The sequence below is a fragment of the Leptonychotes weddellii genome, unplaced genomic scaffold, assembly GCF_054177405.1.
Source record: "Leptonychotes weddellii isolate Sample4059 unplaced genomic scaffold, ASM5417740v2 HiC_scaffold_6109, whole genome shotgun sequence".
Lineage (NCBI taxonomy): Eukaryota > Metazoa > Chordata > Mammalia > Carnivora > Phocidae > Leptonychotes > Leptonychotes weddellii.
Genome location: NW_028029654.1, coordinates 197 through 9,943, shown reverse-complemented (window position 1 = coordinate 9,943; position 9,747 = coordinate 197). Strand labels below are relative to the sequence as shown.

At 39.0% G+C, this 9,747-nt stretch overlaps 1 pseudogene across 1 annotated transcript; it reads left to right on the top strand.

Moving 5' to 3' along the window:
* Window positions 1-301: 301 nt before the first annotated feature.
* Window positions 302-6,973, top strand: LOC145719656 (rRNA-processing protein FCF1 homolog pseudogene; annotated as a pseudogene). The gene is made up of 2 exons (XR_014142527.1): window positions 302-683; window positions 2,653-6,973. The product of XR_014142527.1 is annotated as an rRNA-processing protein FCF1 homolog pseudogene (transcript).
* Window positions 6,974-9,747: the final 2,774 nt, after the last annotated feature.

The window sequence follows — 9,747 nt, the reverse complement described above, 5'->3', positions numbered from 1 at the left end:
CATTCCGTGTGGTTCTGGAAGGATTGTCCCTCACACTACCTCCCACTCCCACAGGGACTGGCCTAGCCAATCACATTAATTCTATTCCCTTGGCTATCATAATTTGTCCAGCAGTAGGCATAAAACCCAAAATCAGTCCTTCCCTGGAATTTGTATACAAACACTGAGGAAGAAAATTATACTTTCTACCGGGAGCTGCTGAGCTTTGAATATGTAAATCTGGAGCTGTTGGCAAGCAAGTGGGAGTGCCTCTCTGCAGAATGAAGGCAGAAGAGCTAAAAGGCCCACAGGTCAAACCAAGGGGGGGGGGGTGGTGTCTGTTCATGGAATTTCAGTCCTTGAGGCCTTGGTTCCTGCAGCTCTTTGGATCCTGTGATCGTCCCCAATATCCTTTTCAGCTACCAGGGCCACTAAGTTACTTTTTTTGCTTGAGTTCAGTTAAGTTGTATTTTGGTGCTGCTGAAATAATTTAGTAGCAACCGAGCAAAGTAAACACAAAGTATTGTGAAAATGTCTTTTGTAAAATGGTAATTTTGAAAATTTTCTCTTCTAGATCGTTGGACCTTCAGATGGAAGTAGTTACATTATAGATTATTATGGAACCAGACTTACAAGACTGAGTATTACTAATGAGACATTTAGAAAAACACAGTTATATCCATAAATATTTTTTAAAAGAAACAGTAAGTCATATGCATGTATAATCTTTATTATGGTATATTATCTGTATAAAATTATGAAAATGTGAGAGCCACAGGAAATTTAAGATCATCTAATGTTATAAACCTCTCATTTTGCTTATCTAGAAACACAGGTCTCCATTTACCTGAACCATCTCTAGTCTTTTGTAAAGCATTTTTATGTACCCTCATTGCTTGTGCAGTTCCTGATTCAGTCTCTCTTTCTTTGCAGAGATTATGGTTAGAAGACAGAGTTCACAACAAAAAGATAACATCAAAGCAAAAAGATATTTCATAGTATTACATGATGTTTATGAGGAAAGTATGTGTTGTAGAGAGTTCAGTACAGCATGTCTTTGCTGCTCTCCTGCTTTCCTGGGGTCAATATGATCCTTAAACCTCTTCCTTTTCTTCTTCCCTAAACCTGAAGGTTGATTGAGTCTTAACCCTGAACTACTATAAGTACTTACTCTAACCTAAAGTTTGGCCCTGCCCATGAGAATTATTAACTGGCTGCAGCTTTAAATAGGGAGTACATTTGGATAAGTCAGAGATATCATCAATCTTCCTGGTTCAACTCTCTGGTTCTCTAGGACTCTGCTACTATAAGGTTTTTATTTCCAGGGCCATACATTAGTCTATTCTAATAAATAATCTTCCAATAATGCTAGATTTTTCTCAGGATTTTGATAGACTATCAGGAAAATGATTCCCTAGCACTATCTCCTCAGCAATGGAGAAGTCCTATATAACATGTAGGGTGCAGGGTACTTGTTAGGTGATAGTTCACTTTGAACCATCTAGCAGCTCTCAGAGAGAAGGCAGAGAGAAAGACAAGCTAGACTTTTTTTTTTTTTTTTTAAGACTTACATATTTGAGAGAGAGAGCACCCATGTGAGCGGGTTGGGGGGCAGAGGGACAGATTCCTCAAGCAGACTCCCCACCGAGTGTGGAGCCTACCATGGGGCTTAATCCCACAACCCATGAGATCATGACCTGAGCCAAAACCAAGAGCCAGACCCCCAGCCGACTGAGCCATCCAGGCACCCCAAAGCAGGCTAGACGTTTTGGCCATAGTCATAATCCTAGGGTTTTTAGTTGATTCTGTCTCAGAGAGTGCTTCTAGAGGCCAGGAAAGGAACAGACATTTATTTTCTATGTTGTAGTGTATGAAGTTTAATTTTGCCACAAAGGTAGATTTTTTTTTCTTTTCTCACAATAAAATATGGGATCTACTTTATAGTTATTTTCATGAGAGTTGAACAGTGACAGACCCTGTCAGGATCTGAGGAATTTATTCAACTGATTGGCCAAAAAGTTTTTCGAATCTTTTCTTATAAACTATAAGAATCTTTGGATTTAAATGAAGCTTAGAGATCCATCTTCCTCTTCTTACCAGGGAATAAATTGAGACCTGAGTAAGTCGAGACTAAGATACAACTAATCAGTACAAAGCTGAATGTAGAATCCAGGATTTTGGTGCCTTCCACTGGTGGTTCTGCACTACCCACCCCACCCCATCCCCCACCAACTCTGTCATTTTGCAGTAAGCATCTTCATTTTGGAAATTGTCAGTCCTGCTTTATGAGAAAGCATGTATAGTTTCACATAGCCCTGTTTTCATACTGTAAATTGTTGTGTCTCTTTAAAAAGTTTACAGATTGTTTTTAAGCCATAATGTGGAAGAGTTAAGCAAATGCAGTTTAGAAAGCAGTTTCATTCTCTGTAGTCTATTATATAAACTTTTAATTGGGATTCCAGACTCAGATTTGATATTTAAAACTCAAGGGCCTCATTGAGAAGGCAGATCTCTGCACTGTCATTCACATGATCTCCTACAGTATATATAGAAGTGCTCCAAGAGAAAGAAAAAAATGTCCTGAGTAAATGAAGCGTTAAAATGTGCATCTACAGTAACGTCATTTGACTCTTAAAATACTGTGTTTTAACATATTTGTTTTTTCTGTTTTAGGATTTGGGCTTCCTTGATTTCAATAGAGCACTCTCAGTATGTGGATTTCCAGATTTTCCTTTTTCTTCATATACCACTTTATGGATTCTTTATAACTTTTTGTTGATATTTTTTGTTTTGTTTTACTTAAAAGCATATTATTCTGAGATTTATTTAATTGGACTTTCTTTGAGAGCTGTGTGATAATTGAGTCTTAGGCTACTGTCTCCATGAGATAGATAGCTTATTACCCCGATATTCTTTAATGCCTTTTCCAAAGGCAAGTTGCGACTTGTCATTTTCGCTTTTGAAAAATAAAAGAATGACTTATTCACATTTTTTTTAGTGCTTTACCATTAAGAAAACCTTATATGTTGAATGTAGCAGTCTTCTGCGTTTTGATCCTTCAAAGCACTTAATCCACAGTATGAACAAACACCATTTCCTATATTGCCTGGGGCCACAGTTGTGTTTTTCTGCAGCCTCTGCCTTGGTATCCATCGAGTGAAAGATCACTGGGGAGTCTGAAACCTTGAGGCAACATGGATACTTCTGGCACTGATGCAGCCCTCTGAAGTGTGAACTTGTTCCTTCTTGCTTTGGGAGTGATGCACTAGCTTTTGGAAGACCAGCTGCTGACTCATCTAGCTCAGCGCAGTTATATTTGAAGCTGCATGGACAAGGTGGGAACACCAAACAGATGATGAATGTCTTCCCTCTGTTAGCGCTGCCAGGCAGATGCTGATACAAGTGACTTGGGTGAGGCACCAGTGTCTGAGGGACCCTGTACCTTAGCACTGGCTTCCTCACCGCATTTGGGAGGGTGGTAAGAAGATGGAAATACCGGGAATGTTACGTGTCCTCATAATACTGTCATGCTTTCTTTAGTAACAGGCATAACAATTTCACAATCACTTGGGTCCCAGCTCCTCAAGAGTAAAAACCATCGTTTTTTATCGCTCATTTTACTCAGAAGTATACAGTGACAGTACAGTTAGCTTCCTAACATGTTAGTCATTCAGTAACAGCTTCTGCAGTTGGTGGGAGATTATGCGGTATTGATACATGAAATGAATTTGGATTGACTCCTCATGTACACCCAGAATGGTCTCTCTGATTCATTCGTTAGTTAAAATCCTGAGTGTCTACTGCGTGGGAGGCCCTGTTCTAGATGCTAGGGTGCAGCCCTGAACAAAACACAAACAAACATGTCTGCCCTTCAGGAGCTAATGTTCCCTGGGGACCGACTTTTCACAGTGATAGTATTTCTGGCTGCAGTTAAGCTAGCTGGTAGATACCCGTTTTCTGGTACTTCCTAGCTCCTTTTGGTTGCAAACAGTGCTTTGGAGTTTAACCTTAGGATTCCCTAAGCCCAGATTTGAAGTCTTTACGTTTCTACAGCCATGTAAGTTCAATTATATAAGAAGTACCTGCAATCAAATCTTGAAAAGTAATCTTGATTCTTGTGTGATTGTTAGTTATTAACATGGCCAGTGGGAAGTCTGTTTCAAAGCAGGTGCTTCTCAAAGTATTTATTCATATAAGTTGTACTCTGAAAGGGTTGTAGAGAAAATCTAGAGAGAAAGTCTCTTTACAATACATTCTTAAACCCGTAGATTCTGTTTTCTCTATATAATTTCCTAAATTTACATGACAAGAACACTTCAGATTTTCCGGTTTGCCTAATTCTCTATTGCCTAATATATGTCATTCTTTAACAAATGGTTTTCCTGTATATTATTATATTTATTTTTTATGTAAATGCATTTAATACATGTAAATGCAGTTTTTGTTTTTGTTTTGTTTCGTTTTGCTTTCGTGGAGCACTATTTTATTTTGGCTATTTGTTAGTAGTGTCTGTGAGTACGAATCATATTTTGAGTCCTCTGCCTGAGATTTTTTTTTTTTAAGATTTTATTTACTTATTTGACAGAGAGAGAGAGACACAGCGAGAGAGGGAACACAAGCAGGGGGAGTGGGAGAGGGAGAAGCAGGCTTCCCACGGAGCAGAGAGCCCGATACGGGGCTCGATCCCAGGACCCTGGGACCATGACCTGAGCCGAAGGCAGAGGCTTAACGACTGAGCCACCCAGGCGCCTCTGTATGAGATGTTTTATATGATAACTCTGCTTTTAGAGCAGTGACCAAAATTGTGAGATGGATTAGCTTGGTCATTCCTTGGGTTACTCCTAAACCCTCTAGGGTGGGATGGAATGGGTTCTTTCAAAGCTACAGAAGCAGTGTTTCTCTAGAAATATTTTCAAATGATACTACTTTAGGCCGAAAGAATGAATACAATTTCCAGAAGTACCTCTTCACCCAGGAGGATTTCTTACCTACGCTGTATTAAAATAAAAGACCTCTTTAGGACTTGAAAGATTGTGCTATGTGTATGGCCAGCATCTGTTCATGGGATTCCTAGGACTATAAGAAATAATTGGTTTGTGGGTATGTTTTGTTTTACAAAAAAAAATGTGTGTCTTTTCCCCTTATTTTAACCTAGATGCTTAAGGCTAGGTTAAGTATATAATACTGATAGGCAGCTAGGAAGCTAAAATAGATCTATTAGCAAGAACTGGCAAAAAGAAAAATCAGTTCTTAAAAAGTACAAGTCCAAGGTGTCAATTCCTCTTCCTCATTCAAACACCTTAAATGTAGATATTCCCCAGGGTTCTGGCACCTTCCCTCTTCCTTTCTCTCATTAAGTCAGCATCCATTTTGCTTTTTTCTATTTACAAAATTAATACAAGTATAACGCAGAAGTTCTGGGAAAACACCAAAAGAGTATAAAGAAAAAAAATTCCATAGTTCAAAGATAACGATGTTCATATTTTTATGTTTGTCCTAGTAGTTTTTCCATGCATTAGTTTCTTCACAAAAATGATACATTATCCATACTGTTTTGTAGCCTGCTTCTTCACATTGTAAAGATTTTTCTATTTCAATAAATATCCTTTTTCAACATTATTTTTAATGGCTGCAGAATATTCCGTGTCTGTATCATAATTTATTTATGTAATTCCTTTGTGTATTCTTTGGTATTTGTTATTCCAATAAATCAACAACACACGTTTATGATTCTTTTTCTCTAGAATTGCCATTCTTAGTAAAAAAAAATCATATATTAAAGTTCTTGATACCTATACACAATCCTAGTTAACCAGGGTAATGGAGAAGTATGGGGAATGATAGCAAATCGAGTAGTTTGGCACAAGATGCTGAATAGTTGAATTATCTAATGCCCTCCAGAAAGCTTCAAGATAGAGGCTTTTTAAGAAGGAGTAAGTAGGAGGTGATCCCAGAAGAAATAGGTGCAGTGTGAACATGGGGAAACAAAAGAAGGCAAAGTATATGACCATGAAGTGAATGCTTAGACTCAGAGATGAGAGACTTAAAGAGAGGAATAGATTAACACCTAAAAAAGAAAGAAAAGGAAGATCCCAGTGCACTGAAGGAAAGAGAAGTCTCCCAACATCCTTCCTGCTTATTCTTCCAATATAACATGTGGCTGGGCCCATCTGGCCACATCCTGGTTGATAACAACCTTATCAAACTTTTCCATTAAAGCCAAACTCAACTTAGTATAGTCAATGATGGACTGTCTGTATGCCAAGTGTATCCCTTGAATAACTGACTGCATAATGGTTGAAATTGAGAAATTGGGGCTGAAGTATTGTGTAACCCTAAAGATTGCCAGGGATCCAAGATTTGAAGGATTACAAACGACACACAAAGGAACTTATACAGATGACTGCTTAGTACAGAGTAGCTCACAAGTGTTACATTGTGGCCACAGTTGACCGGACCTTAAATGAAGGATCTGGAAGATCCCTGGAATTCCCATCATGTACATTTCTAACCATAGGTACAACATTTGAGTGGATACCAGATGATTATGGAGCCCCTTGGTTCTAATTCTTAAAGATAGAGTTCCTCTGCCTTCCTTTACCAACTTTTTCTGTTGCCTGTTCATATAATAATAGGGTGTAACATGAATTATTATTCCATTTATCCATTTGCTCTGTTACAAGCTAAGTATGGTTAAATACACTGACTTTTTGACATTGTTTAAAAAAAAAAGTAGGAAGCTCAATCTCAATGGTCTTTATTCTCCCCTACTGAGAGGGAAAGGAAGATAGGTAAATTCAGAAAATGAGAAAAGTTACTAATTAGGAATGAATAAAAGATTTCTGAACAGCACTGAGTACCCAGATGAGTCCTGGATTAATTCATCTGTAGCTGAGTTGATGAGCATAATAGTAATAAGTAATAGTTACTTATTCCTATTACCTCTCTCTCTCTCTTTTTTATTTTTAAGGTTTATTATTTGAGGAGCGCCTGCGTGGCTCAGTCATTAAGCGTCTGCCTTCGGCTCGGGTCATGATCCCAGGGTCCTGGGATTGAGTCCCGCATGGGGCTTCCTGCTCGGCGGGAAGCCTGCTTCTCCCTCTCCCACTCCCCCTGCTTGTGTTCCCTCTCTCACTGTCTCTCTCTCTGTCAAACAAACAAAAGATTTAAAAGAGAAACAGGTGTTATTATTTAAGAGAGAGTGCGTGAGCAGGGGAGGAGAGAGAGAATCCCCTGAGCATAGAGTTCGATGTGGGGTTCAATCCCACAACCCTGAGATCATGACCTGAGCTGAAATCAAGAGTCGGACACTTAACCAACTGAGCCACCCAGGTGCCGCGCGCTCTCTCTCTCTCTCTCTCTAAAGTAATCTCTATATCCAACGTGGACTCAAACTCACTACCCTCAGATCAAGAGCCAGATGCTCTACCAACTGAGCCTGTCAGGTGCTCCCCTCTTATCTTTTTAAATAGAGCCTACTATCTTAATTCTTAGTAAATCCAGCAATGCTCTTAAAGCTAGTCATTGTCTGATGGAGACCAAAGGTTATCTACCTTCTTAGAAAATAGATATTTTTTAGGAAAGATAAAAATATTAAGGCTTAAAGTCTTTAAATTTCAAGAAGATTTTAACTTGTTAAAAGGTCCTTTTACCACTCTCCGTGTGCAGGATGTTATGCTAAGCTCATTTTTTTTTTTAAAGATTTTTATTTATTTATTTGAGAGAGAGAGACAGCATGAGAGGGGGGAGGGTCAGAGGGAGAAGCAGACTCCCCGCCGAGCAGGGAGCCGGATGTGGGACTCAATCCCAACCTGAGCCAAAGGCAGACGCTTAACCGACTGAGCCACCCAGGCGCCCTGTTAAGCTCATTTTATATTTTAAATGATTTAGTCCTCACAACATTTCTGTAGGGTCTTTCTAAATAGTTAATACCATCATCCCCACTTTCCAGATAAGTAAATTGAGTCCCACAAAATTTGAATGATTTGCTCAAGGTCATGAAGTAAGTGCTGAAGCCAGGATTGAAACCCAGGTCTATATCTGCCTTATTCTGCCTTCAGTGTGATAGTTACAACTGTCTAATTCTATGAGACACTGCTAATGACTGTATTAAGAGATTTTTCTTAATATGTTGTTTAATGTTTTCAGTATGGAAATTATCAGCCTACACCGAGCCTTTTTACTTAACTGATAGTTTGCCGGTAAAAAAAAAATTATTTCAACTTCTCAACTTTGCATCATGGAGATGCCAACATGCTTTATGAATATCTAAATGAGACTATGATGAAGGGATGATTTTCTAAAACCCAAAGATTTTCCTACTGCCACTTTACCTGACATTTGCAGCACTTTCTGGACTAAAAGTCTGATTACGTTTGTATAACAAGGAGAGAGATGTTAGGTAGGACCATACTGTCATGCTCTGCTTAGTCCTGCTGAGATCAGATGATGACAGAAATCTGTACATGGTGGGATTGCAGGTGTTCTTTATTTAGTTAGGGTGGATTTTTCTTTCCTTTTTTTTGGCTTATCTGAGTTTTCGACTTTCCCACGATAAACATGCATTATTTGCATGCACGTATTTGACACAGTAAGTGATGGTATGGGTAAATTAGAACAAAGAACCCAAGAAAATCTTGTTTTCTTTGTCCCCTCTCCTTCCTCCTCAAGATACACTTACCCTAATCTCTGATGTGACTCTGACTTCAAGGACTAGATAATACATTTAAAAGAAAAAGGCATATCTAACACATGATATCAAAGGTCTGACATCCAACCAGCACAGTTTGATGGGAAAATCATCAAAGCAGGACTGTGGAATCAGGCCTGAGTCTGTGTTCTGTCTTTGTCACTTGTTTTGTGACTGAGCATGTAACGGTTATGAGCCCCTCTGTCTTCATATAAGTAGGGATCATAGTATCAATTAGATGAGGTTGAGAGATTAAAATGACATAGATAACAGTCATTATTTATTGAACATACTTTAAAGGAATAGAATGCATTAGGCATTGTTGCGGGGGTGGGGGTGTCCATCTGGAATTTGCAAGGGCTTCCCTCATACTTGGGCTATGGTGTGGTTATACCTTGAGTGAAACGCTGGAGGACTCGGAAGTTCCTTTTACAGAAGGAAGGTGAGATGTGTTCTTGGGACATTGTTTACCTACAGTAAACCTACCTCTATTATTGCTATTGTTACATATAGTCACTCTGTGTAATAAGTTAAAAATGTCTTCTTTTTCAAGAAAAGTAGTGTGGTTTTTAAAAAATTTTTTATTGTTATGTTAATCACCATACATTACATCATTAGTTTTTGATGTAGTGTTCCATGATTCATTGTTTGTGCATAACACCCAGTGCTCCATGCAGAACGTGCCCTCTTTAATACCCATTTCCAGGCTAACCCAACCTCCCACCCACCTCCCCCCCAGAACCCTCAGTTTGTTTTTCAGAGTCCATCGTCTCTCATGGTTCGTCTCCCTCTCCGATTTCCCCCCCTTCATTCTTCCCCTCCTGCTATCTTCTTCTTCTTTTTTTTTTCTTAACATATAATGGATTATTTGTTTCAGAGGTACAGATCTGTGATTCAACAGTCTTGCACAATTCACAATGCTCACCAGAGCACACACCCTCCCCAGTGTCTATCACCCAGCCACCCTATGCCTCCCACCCCCCACCACTCCAGCAACCCTCAGTTTGTTTCCTGAAATTAAGAATTCCTCATATCAGTGAGGTCATATGATACATGTCTTTCTCTGATTGACTTATTTC